This window comes from Microcaecilia unicolor, chromosome 2, assembly GCF_901765095.1.
Source record: "Microcaecilia unicolor chromosome 2, aMicUni1.1, whole genome shotgun sequence".
NCBI classification, from domain to species: Eukaryota; Metazoa; Chordata; class Amphibia; order Gymnophiona; family Siphonopidae; genus Microcaecilia; species Microcaecilia unicolor.
Genome location: NC_044032.1, coordinates 646,209,662 through 646,229,689, shown reverse-complemented (window position 1 = coordinate 646,229,689; position 20,028 = coordinate 646,209,662).

Genomic DNA, 20,028 nt, shown 5'->3' with positions numbered 1-20,028 from the left:
AGGTAGGAGGGGGATGGGCCTGGGTCTGCCTGCCTGAAGTACACTGCACCCACTAAAACTGCTCCAGGGACCTGCATACTGCTGTCAGGGAGCTGAGTATGACATTTGAGGCTGGCAAAAAATATTTTTAAAGTTGTTCTTTGAGGGTGGGAGGGGGTTAGTGACCACTGGGGTAGTAAGGGGAGGTCACCCCCGATTCCCTCCGGTGGTCATCTGGTCAGTTCGGGTACCTTTTTGAGGCTTGGTCGCAAGAAAAAATGGACCAAGTAAAGTCGGCCAAGTACTCGTCAGGGACACCCTTATTTTTTCCATTATCGGCCGAGGATGACCATGTGTTAAGCACGCCCCAGTCCCGCCTTTGCTATGCTTCCGACACGCCCCCGTGAACTTTGGTCGTCCCCGCAGGACGCCCAAAATCGCCTTTCAATTATGCCGATTTGGGCGAACCTGGGAGAAGGACGCCCATCTTGCGATTTGTGTCAAGAGATGGGCACCCTTCTCTTTTGAAAATAAGTCTGATGGTCTCTCAAACATCCCCCCTCTCCCACATACCTTTTAAATAGCAGATTTTCACCGGCAGAGAGCAGCAACTAATACACACTGCTCCTGTTGGCCCCACAGCCTTCCCTCTGATGCAACTTCCTGTTTCCGCATAGGCAGGAATACGTCAGAGGGAAGGGTGTGGGGTCGGTTCGAGCAGTATGTATCAGTCGCTGCGGGACAGTTGTTGGGAGTTTTCAGCTGGTGGATCTTGGGAATCCCTGCCAGTCACATCTTAGGTGTGCTGCTACTGGGTGGGCCTGGGCCCACCCTTGGCTACACCATTGTCCCAAACCAGACCCAAAATGACTTTATAGCTGCCTGTACCTACTGATGGGATAAATACTTTGACAGTACATTTCTTACATCCATGCACCATGAAGACATCTCACAGGGAATGGGGAGACAGTAATGCTTATGTTTATTTTAAATTGTAATTCCATAAAGTTAAACCTGGGGGTTAAAACATTGCCCGAGATTCTACAGTATAGGTGGGAAGGGGCTTCACCCTTGCATTCCGGGGCTTCTCTTATACCCTTGTTCAATAGTCTACTTGCCCGTACCCCTTTGTGAAACAAGGGTATTGTTCAGTTCCCCAGAAATATATAAAATAAATTATAGTCAATTATTATTTAACGATCAATTGTGCATATGCTCTTCCCCCAAAACACTTTGCCTGTAAATCATGATTACGAAAATAAACTTTGTTTCCGAGACTTCTCCAGTGATTTGGAGCTGCGGCAAGGAGAGCAGCCAAATAAATGGGAAAGAATTCCCATGACAACACAAACACTCTTTTTTTCTGCGCATAATACTGTAGGTGAACAAATGGTGTTATTAATCTACTTAATCGCTGCACGGTTTATTTCCCTTCGCCAGTGAAATTAATGAGGCTGTTGTAAAAAAACTGGCATAGTTAGCTTCACTAAACCAGACCTTTGATCGAAGCCTACAAACACAATAGTCAAAAGCTGACATTGAATGTCAGGGAATGAAAGGGAGTTAAAAACCCAGGGGGAAGTATCCAACACCCTGGGTTATGAGACTGGCTGCTCTGTTGTTTCATGTTTAAAGATATTTAATGGCTGCTCTCCTCTCCCCATGCTCTGGAGAAGCCATTAGCTGCACACCTGTCCCGTTCAATGGTAGGACTCCAAAACTCCCATCTAGACGTATATTTTTCTGCAGAGTTGCTAATTGAGTCCAGATCCTGGGTAATGAAGGACTGTTGCATAGCTGCAGGACAGCAAAAGGCATGAGTGTGGGGCAGAATGGAGGGTGAAACAAAATATTTTCCTGTTGAATTTAAAAATATAGAAAAATAGCTTGTAATGCTTGACCTTTTCAAACTGCTGTAATATAGACTTGCTGTGTTTGATTTGCAAGGTAGATTTCCAGAAGGCATATTAGACAATTAGAAAATTGAAGTATTTAGAAATGTTGACATCTTTTATTGAAGTCATATACGACTAGGGCTTTTTTTGAGGGGGTACTTGGGGGTACTGAGTACCGGCACCTTCTCCACTGTCTGCTAAACTTGACCCATGGTTCTCGTATTTTAATGAAAGAGCTCAGGTTCTACATATAAATTCTGCCTTGTCATAGATTCTATGACTGGTTGCAGGGGTCCTGGCTATTGTGGGGTGAGTCCCTCAATGATCACTCCACCCCTGAAGGGTGGCCTGGCATTTCAGTACCGGCACCTTTTTTGCTAGACAAAATGCACTGTATAAGACTTAACCAAAGACGATTATGGGTTTTTCAAAATGGAACTCTTTTGGAAGACACAGGAGAGTTATTTTCTCCCATCCTTTGGGAGTCTTTGGGATGGTTGAATTTTATACACATTTCATACTAATTTGAATCGGTGCTTTCAATTTCAGAATTGAGTTGCCACACCATAATTTTTGTTTTTTTTTGTGTCAAGCATGGCAGAAGAGAAACAGGGCTTCTCCTGCTGCTGTACATTTCTCAGTCTGGGTTAGAAACCAAGGAATCATTGGATTGGGCTGAAAAGGCCAACTTAAATTTTGGGAGGAGGCATGGCAGGGTTCTGAGATTGTGCTGTGATTTGTGAGGGTTTGGTGTTGATCAAGGGACCACCAGAGCCTTGCAATGACTAGGAATATATAGGGGAGGACCAGGAATTTGGGGCAGAGTCTGGGCTTTGAATGATGGTCATGGAGTGAGTCTGCAAGTTAGAGGGGCACTGGAGGGTCTGGAGAAGGCAAGATGAGCCATGTCAGTTCCAAAGGATCTACTCTATGGGATCCTGTTGGGTACTTGTGACTTGGCTTGGCTTCTCATAGAGATAGGAAACCAGGCACAATAGATCTTTGGTCTGACCCAATTATGGCACCCTATGTTCATATGATGTTGAGATTGTCGACTCAGACTTCCAGTTCTAGTCAGGTATCTGGGAAGAGTGTCATGACCTTGTGTGAGCCTGTGAGCCCATGGGTTACAGACAAGTTGAAGCTACCTAGCCAACCCAAGGGCTGGCTAGGGAAAGGGAAATGGGACTTGATATACCACCTTTCTGAGATTTTTGCAACTACATTCAAAGCAGTTTACATATATTCAGGTACTTATTTTGTACCAGGGGCAATGGAGGGTTAAGTGACTTACCCAGAGTCACAAGGAGCTGCAGTGGGAATCGAACTCAGTTCCTCAGGATCAAAGTCCACTGCACTAACCACTAGGCTACTCCTCCACTGACTGGCGGCAGACGAGACACCTGGGCAAGGCTGGACTGAAGACAAGGCTGGAACTGGAAGACAGGACTGGAATTGGATGTCTTCCAATTCCAGTTCTGACAGGCTGGAGCTTGGAGTCAGGGCTGGAGCAAGGCAGGAAGCAGGGCAGGAACAAGGCTGGAACACGGAGCAGGGCTAGAACAAGACACTGGAACAGGAGAAAAACTGGAACAAGCTGCAACATACTAGACAACTCTAGGAGACCTGTTGCAAAGACACAGGCTAGGAGACAGGAACTTCCTTAAATACTACCAAACAGGAAGTGATGACATCAACCAGCGCCCTCTTGCAGAACTATAAAAGAAGTGCTGGGTTTCCAGGAAGTAATCAGATCCTTCTTAGCACAGAATTCTGCTGGATACCACAGAGAACAGGTGAGGAGTGTGACAAAGGGGACATCATAGATGTGATATCCCAATTATTTTGTTAATACTTGATTAACTGATTATCATACTTTTCTTGTGAATCAACATATTTATGCAATAATGATAACATGCTTGGAAATAGAAAATATTTAAGGGAGAGGCCGCCACAGTATAGCTTGTGGCCGAAGGTTAACGTGGCGGTGGCCACAAGGAAGGGCATTACTGTCCTCATCCCCTTCTTCCCCTCCTGTGGCTGGCCTGAGCCCCTTACATCAGTGGTGACGTGGGCATGTTTCTGCTGACTCGAGGGTTGCCAAGTCAAGTGTATGGTGGACCACGGGATGAAGGGTGGGGCTGACATACACACTCGTCAATTTTGAATGTAGCAAGGGAAGCTGGGATTTTAGCTTCCCTTGCCACTTGGGGTTTCTTGCTCCTGCCTGCCCTTTATGCTGGTGCATGAGGGAACTTTTGCACCCGCTGATTAAATCATTCCTCTCTGGAGATCAACCCCGGGCACTTGCAACTTGCCATCCACAATGGCAAAATGTTGGACAAAGCGCTGAGGAAAGTCACCATCATGGAGGACGTTGTTCCTGCCCAATATCCTGCTATGCTACTGCCCAATAAAACTGGGAGACGTAAGGCGGCCATGATCAAGTTAAACTGTCCCGCCGAGAGGACAGAAGCCAGAAACTCAAAAACAGGATGTTATAATACAATAGTACCTGTTCTACACCCAGTGGCAGGTGCGGCTCTGGCTACCTTCATGGGCGGACTACATGGACCGTGAGGGACTTTATCTGCCATCATTTATTATGTTACTATAGATAACCTATATATAATGTCCAAAATTTGTCCTGGCATACCCTCATGTTGTCGTCTGGCTGGTCTCAAGAAAGGGAATCTGGCTTCAAGTGCTGCAGTGGCTGTTGGCTGAGAGAGGCAATTTCTTCAGCTGGCCTCTGTATAGGACAGTATCTCCTGTTGTGGGTGGCAGCGCTTTCTTCCAGAGCGCAGTTGACTTCCTTTTCCGTGTCCTGTCTGGCTTTCGTGGCTGCCCTTTGCAGTTCGGCCACTTGGTCCGCTGTCCTTCCCTTGCCAGGCTTTGCAGGCTTGGCGTGGCAGCGCTAGGCATTCCAGATTTGACGTGGCAGCGCATGTAACCGCGGCCTGTGGATTATTGCTGCAGTCTGCTGAGGTTGTAGTACTCCGCCCCACTTGAGGACTGTTTTGGTACATCCCACAAGTCTCTGGATTGATCTGTGGGACGCTATGGAAGGTAAAATTAGTTCTTACCTGATCATTTTCTTTCCAGTAGTCCCAACAGATCAATCCAGAGGCCCGCCCTTTGTTGTTCTGGGTTGAGTGTTTTCTTCTAGTTGCCTCAGTTTCATCAGATTCCTTCATTTGATTTTTGGCTACAAAAAAAAAAAAAAATCAAAACATAAAGGAAACCTTCTGTTACCCTCCCGCAGGAGCGGTTGAGGAGCTTACATGGGCTTTATGCAGGCAGGAGAGGACTTCTTCTTCCTTCTTCCACTGGTTTGGTATCGACAATACTGAAGTTAAGGTGACTGCACATGACCACATATAGTAAACCTCTGAAGTTCTCTCTATCTCCACCTGCTGGTAGAGGGACATGACCACAAGTCTCTGGATTGATCTGTTGGGACTAATGGAAAGAAAATTATCAGGTAAGTACGTATTTTACCTTGCCGCATGTCCATTTTCGTCAAAAATTTTTTTAAAAAGTCATTTTTTACAGGTGCGCTGAAAAATGATTCTGCACACACCCAAAACGCGCGTCTACACTACCTCAGCCCATTTTTCAGTGCATCTTTGTAAAAGGGCCCCCCAAATAGTGGCAACATTCCATGCTACCAATCCCAGGGCAAGCAGTGGCTTCCCCTTGTCTGTCTCAATAGCAGAATATGGACTTTACCTCCAGGAACTTGTTCAAATGTTTTTTAAACCCAGATACACTAACCCCTGTTACCACATCCTCTAGCAAAGAATTCCAGAGCTTAACTATTCATTGATTGAAAATATATTTCCTCCTATTTGTTTTAAAACTATTTCCATGTAACTTCCTTGAGTGTCCCCTAGTCCTTGTACTAACAAGTAAAACATCAATTTACTTCTACTCTTTCTACACCACTCAGGATTTTGTAAACCTCAGTCTTATCTCCCCTCATCTGTATCTTTTCCAAGCTGAAGAGCCCTAACCTCTTTAGCCTTTCCTCGTATGAGAGGAGTTCCATCCCCTCTATCATTTTGGCCACTCTTCTTTGAACCTTTTCTAATTCCACTATATCTTTTTTGAGATATAGCAATCAGAACTGAATGCAATATTCAATTCTGGTCGCACCATGGAACGATACAGAAGCATTGTAGTATTTTCAGTCTTACTCACCATCCCTTTCCTAATAATTCCTAGCATCTTGTTTGCTTTCTTGGCCATTGCCACACACTAGGCAGAAGATTTCAGCGTATTGTCTACGACACCTAGATCTTTTTCTTGAGTGCAGACCCCCAAGGTGGACCCTAGCATCAGGTAACTATGATTTGGATTATTCTTTCCAACGTGCATCACCTTGCATTTGTCCATATTAAATTTCATCTGCCATTTGGATGCCCAGTCTTCCAACTTCTTAAGGTCTTCCTCCAATATTTCACAGTCCGCATGTGTTTTAACAACCTTGAATATGATAAAGGGGATGGGACAACGAAAATTATAAAGGGGATGGGACAACTTCCCTATGAGGAAAGGCTAAAGCGGCTAGGGCTCTTCATCTTGGAGAAAAGGCGGCTGAGGGGAAATATGATAGAGGTCTATAAAATAATGAGTGGAGTTGAACGGGTAGTTGTGAAGCGTCTGTTCACGCTTTCCAAAAATGCTAGGACTAGGGGGCATGCGATGAAGCTGCAATGTAGTAAATTTAAAACGAATCAGAGAAAATCTTTCTTCACTCAACGTGTAATTAAACTCTGGAATTCGTTGCCAGAAAATGTGGTAAAGGCGGTTAGCTTAGCGGAGTTTAAAAAAGGTTTGGACGGCTTCCTAAAGGAAAAGTCCATAGACCGTTATTAAATGAACTTGGGGAAAATCCACTATTTGTGGGATAAGCAGTATAAAATGTTTTGTACTTTTTGGGGCTCTTGCCAGGTATTTGTGAATCTGGATTGGCCACTGTTGGAAACAGGATGCTGGGCTTGATGGACCTTTGGTCTTTCCCAGTATGGCAATACTTATGTACTTATTGAATAGTTTTGTGTCATCCGCAAATTTAATCACCTCACTCATCGTTCGGATTTCCATATCGTTTATAAATATGTTAAATAGCACTGGTCCCGGTACTAGCTACATAGTATAATGAATACCATTATTTTCATAGTATAGTTTTTCTTTGAAATTTAGGCATCCAGTCCTGTTGGTTAGGGATGTACCCGGAGCAAATGTTTTCAGTTCGTTTTTGGTTCATTTGAGCATCATTTCTGCTTTTTTGACCTTTTTACAGCTCATGTCAAACATTTGTTTTAATGGTATTTAACTAGCTATTTAAAAAGATTTAAAATAATGAAGTGAAGGGATATGGCAACGGCATATAAAGCCTCCACACTATATGAAAACTTAGAAACAAACTTATATGGTCATTCCGCATAAGTTTCAAATTGAACTCTTAAATCATCAGTTTCATATTTTAGGACCAGTCAGAGGCAGCATCAATATCTGATTTCTTTACAAACATGAAACACAGCCAGCTATAATTTGTCATCTATCCATTTTTTAAAGAAGCTACAGACCGCTCAGAACACGGCAGCTAGACTTATATTTGGAAAATCGCGATATGAAAGCACAAAACCCCTCCGCGAAAAACTACACTGGCTCCCAATCAAAGAACACATTACCTTCAAAATCTGCACCATGGTTCACAAAATAATCTACGGTGAAGCCCCTGGATACATGACAGACTTGATCGACTTACCAACTAGAAACACATCAAAATCAACACGAACATATCTAAATCTGCATTACCCAAGCTGCAAAGTCCTCGAATACAAAACAACTTACGCATCCAGCTTTTCCTACATAAGCACACAACTCTGGAACGCACTACCAATAGCCTTGAAAACGACGCACGACCACCTAAGCTTCCGGAAATCACTAAAAACTAACCTATTCAAAAAAGCATACCCCGCCGATCCAACCTTAAATGCCTGATCTCTGCGACACAACAAAATTAAAGTACGTAATGGACATAATTCAACTCCTCCGCTGCACGATTCCTAAATGTGACTGCGCCACATGAACTTTATCCCAGCTCACCGGAGCCGGCAAACGCCTTCCAGTACTATGTAAACCACATTGAACCTACAAACATGTGGGGAAATGTGGGATACAAATGCTACAAATAACATAGTAACATAGTAACATAGTAGATGACGGCAGAAAAAGACCTGCACGGTCCATCCAGTCTGCCTAAAAATAAATAAATAGTATTTTCATATTATTCACGTAAGTGGAATATTAATTGCTCAGATCGCACTGTGAAAATTTTTAAAGAGAAAATTCCTTTTTTAAAAATATTTTAAAAAATTTTATCGGAAATACTCTGGAGAACCAATTTCCGACATAGCTATGTGTATTGAATTTAGAAACTGAATGGCTGACAGAGATTTGAATTTCCATCCTTGTCTTCCTATTGGTCTAAACTGGTCAGGTGATTGAGCTTAACTGTTTTAGGTAGATGCGGCCTCCATTTTAGTTTGGCTGTGCAATGGAGAAATTTGAGGCTGATATGCAGGTATGGCGAGTTGTATGATGTTGTTTGTTTTATTTTAGTAGACCTCTTGCCCTGAGGCAGAGTTCGAAAGATAGGTGTGTTGGCAATTGGTTCCCTTTAGCGTTTCAGATAAGTTTAATTTTTTTTTTTTTAAGTAGAGGAGTGTGGTAGCCAAGTTAGTCCACTCTTAAGGTTATCAATAGAAATCAAACAAAATAAAACATCGAAAAGAAAATAAGATGATACCTTTTTTATTGGACATAACTTAATACATTTCTTGATTAGCTTTCGAAGGTTGCCCTTCTGTCCTAATTAGATTGTAAGCTCTGTCGAGCAGGGACTGTCTCTTCATGTTCAAGTGTACAGCGCTGCATACATCTAGCAGCGCTATAGAAATGATAAGTAGTAGTAGTCTTTGGGATTCCGGAATCTTGCTATTATTTGTGTTCCGGAATCTTGCTACTCTTTGGGACTCTGCACAGAAGCTTGCTACTCTTTGGGATTCCGGAATCTTGCTACTCTTTGTCCTTATCCCTTATTTGTCCTGTTTCTCTGCCCTAATTAGAGAGGTGTGGTAGCCGTGTTAGTCCACTCTTAAGGTTATCAATAGAAATCAAACAAAATAAAACATCGAAAAGAAAATAAGATGATACCTTTTTTTATTGGGTAAAACCATAAAACTCCATATATATGTTTAATCCTTTTCTATACCTTGATGAAAATTAATTTGGAGATCCCTGTTCATTGTTTGTGTCCTGTTTCTGTTTCTAGTTTAATACATATCAATGTATGGGCAGCATGTATTTATTCATTTTATTGATTTATATATTGATTTCAGATACCTTTTTTAGCAGTTTTAGTGTTGGTTTATCACCTGACCCACAAGGCATTTTGTCTTCAGATAATAATAGGTATGTTCCCTATTTTGGCATTATATATTTCAATGTACCCTATTTCATGTCTTGTCCTCGTTTATCTCTATGTGAAAAACTTTCGATATTGATTCATATTTATACTACTCATGTCCATAATAGTTTTATTTATCATCATTCAAGATGTATATATTTGCATTTTTATTCATTAACATTTTTATTTATTATCATTTGAGATATATATATTTGTATTTTTATTTTATTTATTTAATTAAGTTGTCTTACTGGTTCAAACATGTATAAAATGTCATTTGGAGTTTTATGGTTTGATTATGTTTTTAACTACATTTGTGTGTTTTTTATGTATATTATTTTATAGACCCCTGACGCAGGCCTCACGGCCGAAACACGTCACGTGTCGGGTCAATTGTGCTATTGTGAATAAAGACCTTGTTCAGGAAGACACTCATTGTGAGAGGACTTTTATTGGATCCACTGTTTGTTTTACCCTGTTGGTTTTCCTGTGGAGAGCTCACTTTCTGTGGGTGTTTGTTATCTTTTTTTATTGGACATAACTTAATACATTTCTTGATTAGCTTTCGAAGGTTGCCCTTCTTCCTCAGATCGGAAATAAGCAAATGTGCTAGCTGACAGTGTATATAAGTGAAAATGTTCAAGCATTACTTCTCTTTAAAAATGTTCACAGTGCGATCTGAGCAATTAATATTCCACTTACTTGAATAATATGAAAATACCATGAAAAAATGGACCAATGACGAATTATTGCTGACTGTGGTTCCTGTTCATAAAGGAACCGGATATTGATGCTGCCTCTGACTGGTCTGTAAAATATGAAAGTGGTGATTTAAGAGTTCAGTTTGAAACTGATGCGGAGTGACCATATACGTTTGTTTCTAAGTTTTTCATATAGTGTGGAGATTTAATATGCTGTTAATGTTATTTAAAACATTGTGGTTCTTGGCCCCACTGTAACTGTCAAACAAATCATTATGTACTGGGAATGGTCGCCGTTCCAACAACCAAGACTTGCAGGCTATTCCGTCTTCGGAAGTGGCATATAGTTATGCCCTGTCAGTTGCAAGGCCTGTGATCTGGAAGTGTTTGGCAGCTGCAATCAAGCTAGAGAATGACCTGATGAACTTTCGAAGAAATCAGATGCTTTCATGAAGTTGAGTTAGCTGGGAAATGGGGGGGGGGGGGGGGGGGGGTTGAGGATAGTCCTACAGACAGCTGACTATAATTGTTTGATTTTATGATATCAATTTGTTTAAATGCAGGGCTGGCTCAAGAGGTTGTGGCACCCCGGACCAACTTTTGTTGTTCTGCCCCCCCCCCCCCCCATCCCCATCTTCCACTAGTCTCACTCACCTGCCCCACCTCCCACCTATCCCAGCACCGCCCATACATAATTATTTTCTCTTATTTTTCCCATCTTCTCTCCTGCTGCCCCGATGCCCTGGAATTTGCTTTCCTTTCAACAACTGCCCCCCTCCCCAAGCACAGCTATCCAATAGCAACTTCCACCTTCCCTTCCCCCCCCATAGCAACTCCCCTATTCCATCCTCCCTTGCCCCCAACAGCAACATCTCCCACAATTCCACTCTCCCTTCCTCCCCAACAGCAACATCTCCTGCAATTCCGCCCTCCCTTCCTCCCCAACAGCAACATCTCCCACAATTCCACTCTCCCTTCCTCCCGAACAGCAACATCTCCTGCAATTCCGCCCTCCCTTCCTCCCCAACAGCAACATCTCCCACAATTCCACCCTCCCTTCCTCCCCAACAGCAACATCTCCTGCAGTTCCACCCTCCCTTCCTCCCCAACAGCAACATCTCCCACAATTCCACTCTCCCTTCTCCCCCAACAGCAACATCTCCTGCAATTCCACTCTCCCTTCCTCCCCAACAGCAACATCTCCTGCAATTCCGCCCTCCCTTCCTCCCCAACAGCAACATCTCCCACAATTCCACCCTCCCTTCCTCCCCAACAGCAACATCTCCCACAATTCCACCCTCCCTTCCTCCCCAACAGCAACATCTCCTGCAATTCCACCCTCCCTTCCTCCCCAACAGCAACATCTCCCGCAATTCCACCCTCCCTTCTCCCCCAACAGCAACATCTCCCGCAATTCCACTTTCCCTTCCTCCCCAACAGCAACATCTCCTGCAATTCCACCCTCCCTTCCTCCCCAACAGCAACATCTCCCACAATTCCACCCTCCCTTCCTCCCCAACAGCAACATCTCCTGCAATTCCACCCTCCCTTCCTCCCCAACAGCAACATCTCCCACAATTCCACCCTCCCTTCCTCCCCAACAGCAACATCTCCTGCAATTCCACCCTCCCTTCCTCCCCAACAGCAACATCTCCCACAATTCCACTCTCCCTTCCTCCCCAACAGCAACATCTCCCGCAATTCCACTCTCCCTTCCTCCCCAACAGCAACATCTCCCACAATTCCACCCTCCCTTCTCCCCCAACAGCAACATCTCCCACAATTCCACTCTCCCTTCCTCCCCAACAGCAACATCTCCTGCAATTCCACTCTCCCTTCCTCCCCAACAGCAACATCTCCTGCAATTCCACTCTCCCTTCCTCCCCAACAGCAACATCTCCTGCAATTCCGCCCTCCCTTCCTCCCCAACAGCAAGATCACCCTCAATTCCACCCTCCCTTCCTCCCCAACAGCAACATCTCCTGCAATTCCACCCTCCCTTCCTCCCCAACAGCAACATCTCCCACAATTCCACCCTCCCTTCTCCCCCAACAGCAACATCTCCTGCAATTCCGCCCTCCCTTCCTCCCCAACAGCAAGATCACCCACAATTCCACCTTCCCTTCCTCCCCAACAGCAACATCTCCCACAATTCCACCCTCCCTTCTCCCCCAACAGCAACATCTCCTGCAATTCCGTCCTCTCTTCCCTCCCAACAGCAACAACTCCCCCAATTCTGCCCTCGCTTCCCCCGCCCCAACAGCAACTTCCACCATTCCACATTCCATCCCCTCCCGGCCTCCCCCCTCCCCCAGGACTCAAAACACAGCCTCCCTTCCCTCCTCAGGACTCAAAACAATACCGGACTGGGACCCCTTACCTTCTCTGGAAAAGCAGTTCTTTCAAGTCACTCAGAGCAGCAGCAAGCAGCAGTTGCACTGATGGGCCAGCCGGCAGCAGAGCAGAAGCAGCAGTGGTGCTGGTGGTGGCAGGCAGCAGAGGTGAATGGTCATTGGTCTGGGGCGGGTGTCCGAAACAGTACACGCAGGCTGAGTCTAGGCAGCAGATGCAGTCGGTCCGGTTGGCATTGGCAGCACGCAGTCAGTCCAGTCAGCAGCATGCGGTCGCAGTCTCAGTTGGACTGGTTGGGTAGAAGGCATCTGATGTAGCAGGTGGGCGTAAAAATAAATGCACCGTGGTAGATACTGAAACACTTTAAATGCTTCAGCATTCCGCTTCTCTATGCAAGGCACACTGGGATTGGATGTTGGTCATCCAATCCCAGTGAGCCTTGCTAGTTGCAGCCACTAGCAGTGTATTCCGGGAGGAGCAGTTCTAAGTTGTTCCGTGCACATATCAGCTGCTGCGAGGGGGAGGAGTCAGCGACTGCGTTCAGTAGAGGGAGGAGGAAGAACAGGCTCAGCGCCCCACCCCTTGGGACCAGCGACGGTACAAACAAGAAGTACTCTAGTCTCTCCCTACGCCCCCCCCTCGGGTACTCCGTTCTGTTGATAAATCTCTCTTATCTGTCCCCTTCTCCTCTACTGCTAATTCCAGACTCCGCTGCACCTCATGCCTGGAATAAACTTCCTGAGCCTGTACGTCTAGCCCCCTCTTTGGCTGTTTTCAAGTCCAAACTTAAAGCCCACCTCTTTAACGCTGCTTTTGACTCCTAACCACTACTCACTTGCCCTGTACCCTTTTATCCCCACCTGTTTAATTCCCTTACTTTTTAGTTGTTCTGTCTGTTTGCCTGTCCTATTTAGATTGTGAGCTCTTTGAGCAGGGACTGTCTTTTTTGTGTATGGTGTACAGCGCTGTGTATGCCTTGTAGCGCTATAGAAATGATAAGTAGTAGTAGTAATTCAACTAGCAAAGCTTAATTGTAATGTTCTATGGTGGGCTAGGTGACATCATGGGCTCAGGCGTTTGGTGCCCTTTACTCCCAGCACCCTGGACCAGAGCCTCACCTGCTCCATAGGCAGAGCCGGCCCTGTTTAAATGTTTTAAGAAGGTCTTTGTTTGTTGCAATCTGCATAGAATTGTTGTAATTAGTGAAATATAATTTTTTTAGAAATTAATTTAAGGTATATACTACTACTACTGCTACTATTAATAGCATTTATATAGCACTACCAGACGCACGCAGCACTGAACAGTTGACATAGACAGACAGTCCAAGCTCAAAGAGCTTACAATCTAGGTAAAACAGACAGACAAGGCATTACGGGCAAGGGAATTACAGGGTAAAGAGGAACAGGGAAGAGGACAAATGGGTAGTGGCTAGGAGCCAAAGGCAGCAGTGAAAAGGTGAGCCTTCAGCATAGATTTAAAAACAGGTAGAGATGGAGCTAGGCGTATGGGCTCGGGAAGGTGGTTCCAGGCATAAGGTGCAGCAAGATAAAAGGAACAAAGTCTGGAGTTAGCGGTGGAGGAGAAGGGGGACGACAAGAGAGACTTGCTCAGAGAGCGGAGTTCACGGGGAGGAATGTAGGGAGAAATAAGCATTGAGGGACACAAAGTAATTATAATATTCTCAGTTTTGTTCTCCATTGCTTTCCTAATAATTCCTAACATTCTATTTGCTTTTATGCGAAGGAGTGTTATAAACATGGGGAGAGCACGAGTGGGACATACATAGGTACGGCTTCCACTTACAAAAATTACAGAACACTGCCACATATAGGTACCCTCTGTGGCTGATTTAAATGCAGTTACCTAAATGCTGGGTTACGCCAGTATTCTATAGTAGAACCTAGGGCCCCTAGGCACCACTATAAAATGGGCTCCTACCCGAGGAAGTTTGATTAGCAGGAGATGGCGTGACATCACAAAGCTGAAGCCGCTGCCATCTTGGTACACTCAAACCAATGTAATTGATAGGGCGACAAGCTGTGCCTGCTGGCTTCAGGCCAGATAAAGATCCAAGCACTCTCCTGTTAACCAAACCTCCTTGCTCCTACCGCCCGCCCTTGGCCCACCTAAATGGAGGCACCCAGTTAAGTGCCTTAAAAATCAATAAAATCAGAGCAGTTATGCAGTTCCTTGCTGTACTAGTTAAATCTCAGCAACAGTCCAGTCCTTTCAATGGAATGTCTTTCACCCAGAGTCATGTAGTGCTAGAGGGAACCATTAAATCTTGGCATGCCATGAGACGAAAGCAACGACAAAGTAATGCCATTTCTCTGCATCAGTGCAAGTAAAATTGTAGTAATATCACAGTGTTCCATATTTCCACACATATGAAATGCTGAAAACCACAACGGTCTGTTTTGGCATCTGGTAATGTCATTCGATATGGCCTTGCAGCCCTGCATGCGGCTAAACAGGCACTGTATATTGTTTTATGATGTTTGAATTGGACTTACATTTTCTGGGACAAGCATTCGTGTTTTTGCAAACTCATATAAAACTAGGAGAAGCTGTTTCCAATTTCATGACAGTTTATCGCTAATCCAGAAAGACTGGAGCATTACCTATAGACAGGAAGTTGGATGGAAGCGTGTGTGTTTTGGAACACCAGGTAGTTCCCAGGAAGCTCTGTAAGATCAGTTGTACAATTACAAGACAGCAAGAGACTGAGGGAGAGGGAGAGAAATCAGGACAGCACCTCAATCTAATAGGTTTCGTTTAATCTAATAAAAAGCGCCTAGTGGTCCACGTTCCTTCCAATGCTCTTTTCTTTCAGCGTTCTTGTCAAGATCTTTTTTTTTCTCCTTCTAAAGGGTCAGCTTAACAGAACAATCGGTTGGTTTAGATAATTGCAGTGTAATGTGTTAAATTCCTTGCAAAGCCCGCGGTGGGTTTCAGCATAAATGCTTTTGTACCACTGATGTTTGCAGTCTTCCATAACCAGATTTGTAGGGGAAATGAAAAACAACAAATCGCTGTAATCTGTTACTAGCTTGTAAATTTTATTAACGAGATTCAATTGACAACAGATACTTTTTTTTTTTATTGGAGTAACTCAATACACCTGTGCATAGCTGTCCACATTTTCAAGTGGGCTAACACTATAACCACAATCCTATGTTTGAGATGGAAGTTACCTTAGAAAAACAGTGACATGCCTGCAGGCAGATTAGGTCTGTAATGTTAGCACAACGGAATCATAGTAACATAGTAACATAGTAGATGACGACAGAAAAAGACCTGCACGGTCCATCCGGTCTGCCCAACAAGATAAACTCATATGTGCTACTTTTTGTGTATATCTTACCTTGATTTGTACCTGTCCTCTTCAGGGCACAGACCGTACAAGTCTGCCCAGCACTAACCCTGCCTCCCAACCACCAGCCTCGCCTCCCACCACCAGCTCTGACACAGACCGTATAAGTCTGCCCAGCATTTTCCCCGCCTCCCAACCACCAGCCCCGGCACAGACCGTATAAGTCTGCCCAGCACTATCCCCGCCTCCCAACCACCGGCTCTGGGACAGACCGTATAAGTCTGCCCAGCACTATCCCCGCCTCCCAACCACCAGCTCTGGGATAGACCGTATAAGTCTGCCCAGCACTATCCCCGCCTCCCAACCACCAGTCCCACCTCCCACCACCGGCTCTGGAACAGAACGTATAAGTCTGCCCAGCACTATCCCTGCCTCCCACCACCGGCCCTGGCACAGACCGTATAAGTCTGCCCAGCACTATCCCCACCTCCCAACCACCAGCCCCGCCTCCCACCACCGGCTCTGGCACAAGCCGTATAAGTCTGCCCAGCACTATCCCCGCCTCCCAACCACCAGCCCCGCCTCCCAACCACCAGCCCCGCCTCCCACCACCGGCTCTGCCACCCAATCGCACACCAGATAGATCTACAGCAGAAGCAGGGGAAGGTCGTTCGAAATAAGACTTGACAAGACATACAGATGGTCCCCAGATTTCGTGAAAAAACGTCGATTCTTTCTCCAGTGCATCTAGTAACAATCCTAGCGGAATGTATTGAAGTCCTACATGGAGCCACTGATTAAAGGAAAATCCATCTCATTTTCCTCAGAATTTCAATGGATCTGTCAATTAGCTGAAAGCAAACTCAGATTTTTTTTTTGTTTTCAAGAGCTCACCTTTTTCAAATGTTTTACATATCATCAGTCTATAGTATATTACTCCTGGGGGAATTCTGCACAAAATTTAGGAAAATTCTACATTGTTTTATTTGTAGTGTTCTTGCACAGAATTTCCCCATCAAAAGGCCTAAAATTCCTTCCTGCCTTTTCCCTCCTCAGGCTCCAGCCTCCCTAACTGCAGTTCTCTTTCCCTCTGACTCCCATAAGACCCCTAATTCTGTCTCCCCCCCCCCCTCTGTTCTTCTCCTGTATGCAATACTGTCACCAGAAACACACCTCTACCTCTTCCTCACTTCGACACAACCCCACCTCAATCTTTCTCCTCCTCTCTCCAGCTATTATTTTATCTCTTCCCCCACCCTCTCCATGGCAGACCCTCAAGCTTGATTCCCCCCCCCCCCCACCCACCCAACACACACCAGTGGCACACTCAACTTATTATGTCCCTATTGCCACCCACATGGCACCATCTCAGCTTCCTCTGCCCTCCGACAAAAAAGAAAAATCCCCGTGGCACACTTTCAGCTTTCTCTGACTCCCCCTCCTCCCCAAACCCCAGGACACACTTTACCTTGGTCTTTTGCCCTGCTCCCCCCCCCCTCCATGGCACACTTACTTTACTCTACCCTCTTCTACTTTCCCCATGGCACACTCACCTTGCTGTGCCCCCCCCCCCCCCCCACCCTCCATGGCACACTTACTTTACTCTACCCTCTTCCACTTTCCCCATGGCACACTCACCTTGCTTTGCCCCCTCCCACCCACTTCATGGCATGCTCAATTTCTGTGCCCCCTTCCCCTTGGCATGCTCTACCCCATCCCCCCCCCCCCCCCCCCCATGGCAAACTCATCTTAGTCTTCCTGTCCTCTCCATTACATAGTTACTTTGCTTCCCCCCCACCTCCCCATGGCACAATCATCTTGCTCTGTCCTCCCATCCTCCCCATGGCACACTCCCCCTACCCATGGCATACTCACCTTGCTGTGCCCCCCCCCCCACCCTCTCCCGGCATACTCAGCTAGCATCAGCTGTTCTTTTCCCCTCCTTTGCAGAGATTGCGCTGCAAGAGGAGGAGGAAGTGAACCTCAGCACATTGGGCCACTTCCTCGTCCTCCATATGGTTCACACAAACAGTTAGGTCTAAGATGTCAGGGAAGGAAGTTATGTGCTGAGGTTCAGTTCTTTCTCCTGCTGTCATGCAGTCTCTGTAGGGGGGGGGGAGGAGAGAGGCTGAGGAGAGGCCACGATGCAGGCAGCTTTGCAGAATTCTGCATGTTCTGTGATAATTCTGTGCTGCACAGTTACGCCGAATTCCCCCAGGAGTAAGTATATTTATTTATTACATTTGTATCCCATATTTCCCCACCTATTTGCAGGCTCAATGTGGCTTACATAGTACCGGAGAGGCGTTCGCCGACTCCAGTATGAACAAATACAAAGTGATGTTGTGGTAAAATAAGGTTCATGTGGAACAGACACATTAGGGAATCGTAGAGCGGAAGAGTTCTGTTATGCCATTACGTGCTTTGGTTTCGTTGTGTTGCAGAGTTCAGACATTTAAGTTGGATCGGTGGGGTGTGCCTTTTTAAACAGGTTAGTTTTTAGAGATTTCCGGAAGTTTAGGTGGTCATACGTTGTTTTCACGGCTTTTGGTAATGCTTTCCACAGTTGTGTGCTTATGTAGGAAAAACTGGATGCGTAAGTTGATTTATATTTAAGTCCTTTGCAGCTTGGGAGATTTAGATGTGTTCGTGTTGATCCGGATGTATTTCTTGTTGGTACGTCTATGAGGTATGTCATGTGTCCTGGGGCTTCGCCAAAGATAATTTTATGAACCAGGGTGCAGATTTTGAAAGCAATACGTTCTTTGATTGGGAGCCAGTGCAGTTTTTCACGGAGGGGTTTTGCGCTTTCAAATTGCATTTTTCCAAATATAAGCCTAGCTGCCGTGTTTTGAGTGGTCTGAAGTTTCTTTAAGGTTTGTTCTTTGCATCTCGCATAAATTCCATTGCAGTAGTCTGCGTGGCTTAGTACCATTGATTGTATCAAGTTGCAAAATGTTTCCCTCGGGAAGAATGGTTTCAAGCGTTTGAGTTTCCACATTGAGAGGAACATTTTCTTTGTTGTGGATTTCACTTGACTCTCTAGTGTGAAGTTACGGTCCATTGTAACGCTGAGGATTTTCAGGCTATCTGAGATAGGGAGGTTGTAATCTGGAGTGTTTATACTTGTGGGGTTGTTCGCACTGTATTGGGATGAGAGGATGAGACAGTGTGTTTTCTGTGTATTGAGTTTTAGCTGAAATGCATTTACCCATGAGTCCATAATGTTCAAGCTGAGCTTGATTTCGTTGGTGATTTCTGTCAGATCATGTTTGTAAGGAATGTATATTGTGACATTGTCTGCATAGATGAAAGGGTTAAGGCCTTGGTTGGATAAGGACTTGGCTAGTGGGGTCATAATTAGGTTGAAGAGGATCGGTGATAGTGGTGATCCTTGAGGTACTCCACAGTCTGCTTTCCACGGTGATGATATGTTTGAATTTGATTTCACTTGATATGTTCTAGTGGTTAGGAAACCCTTGATCCAACTAAGTATATTTCCACCAATCCCGAAGTAATCTAGTAGTCTTAGTAATATATTATGGTTTACCATGTCACATGCACTGGACATGTCGAATTGGAGGAGAAGTATGCTTTTACCTGTTGCTATTTCCTGTTTGAATTTGGCTAGGAGAGTAATTAGTACTGTTTCAGTGCTGAGGCTGGAGCGAAATCCTGATTGTGATTCATGTAATATTGAGAATTTGTTTATATAATCAGTAAGTTGTTTGGTTACCATGCTTTCCATCAGTTTGACTACCAGTGGGATAAATGCTACTGGGCGGTAGTTAGTGATTTTGTTTGTTTTTTTCTTGGTATCTTTTGGTATTGGGGTGAGTAGGATGTTGCCATTTTCCTTAGGGAAGAGGCCTTGCTGAAGCATGTAGTTTAGATGGGATGTGAGGGCTGCTATGAAGCGGTCAGGGGCGGAATTTATTAGGTAGCTGGGACAGGTTTACAGTGAGTGTTGGAGAACCTAATAATCGCCTGGGTAACTGTTTTGACGGTGAGGAGAGTGAAGTTTGACCAGGTTCAGTCAGCTGGATATTCTCCGAGGGTTGGGTCCAGACCATCGAGGAAGTTTTCGATATCGGTATTGTCCTGATGTAGCGTGTTGTGTAGGTTTGCGATTTTTTCATCGAAGTATTTAACAAGTTTGTCTGCAGATGGAATGTCTGTATTGGTTGTAGTGACCAAGGTGGTGTCTAGTAGTTTGTTCATGAGTTGGTATAGTTTCTTCATGTCTTTGTAATCTGTCCCTTTTTTAGTTTTATAGTATGACCTTTTGGTCTGTCTTATTGCGTA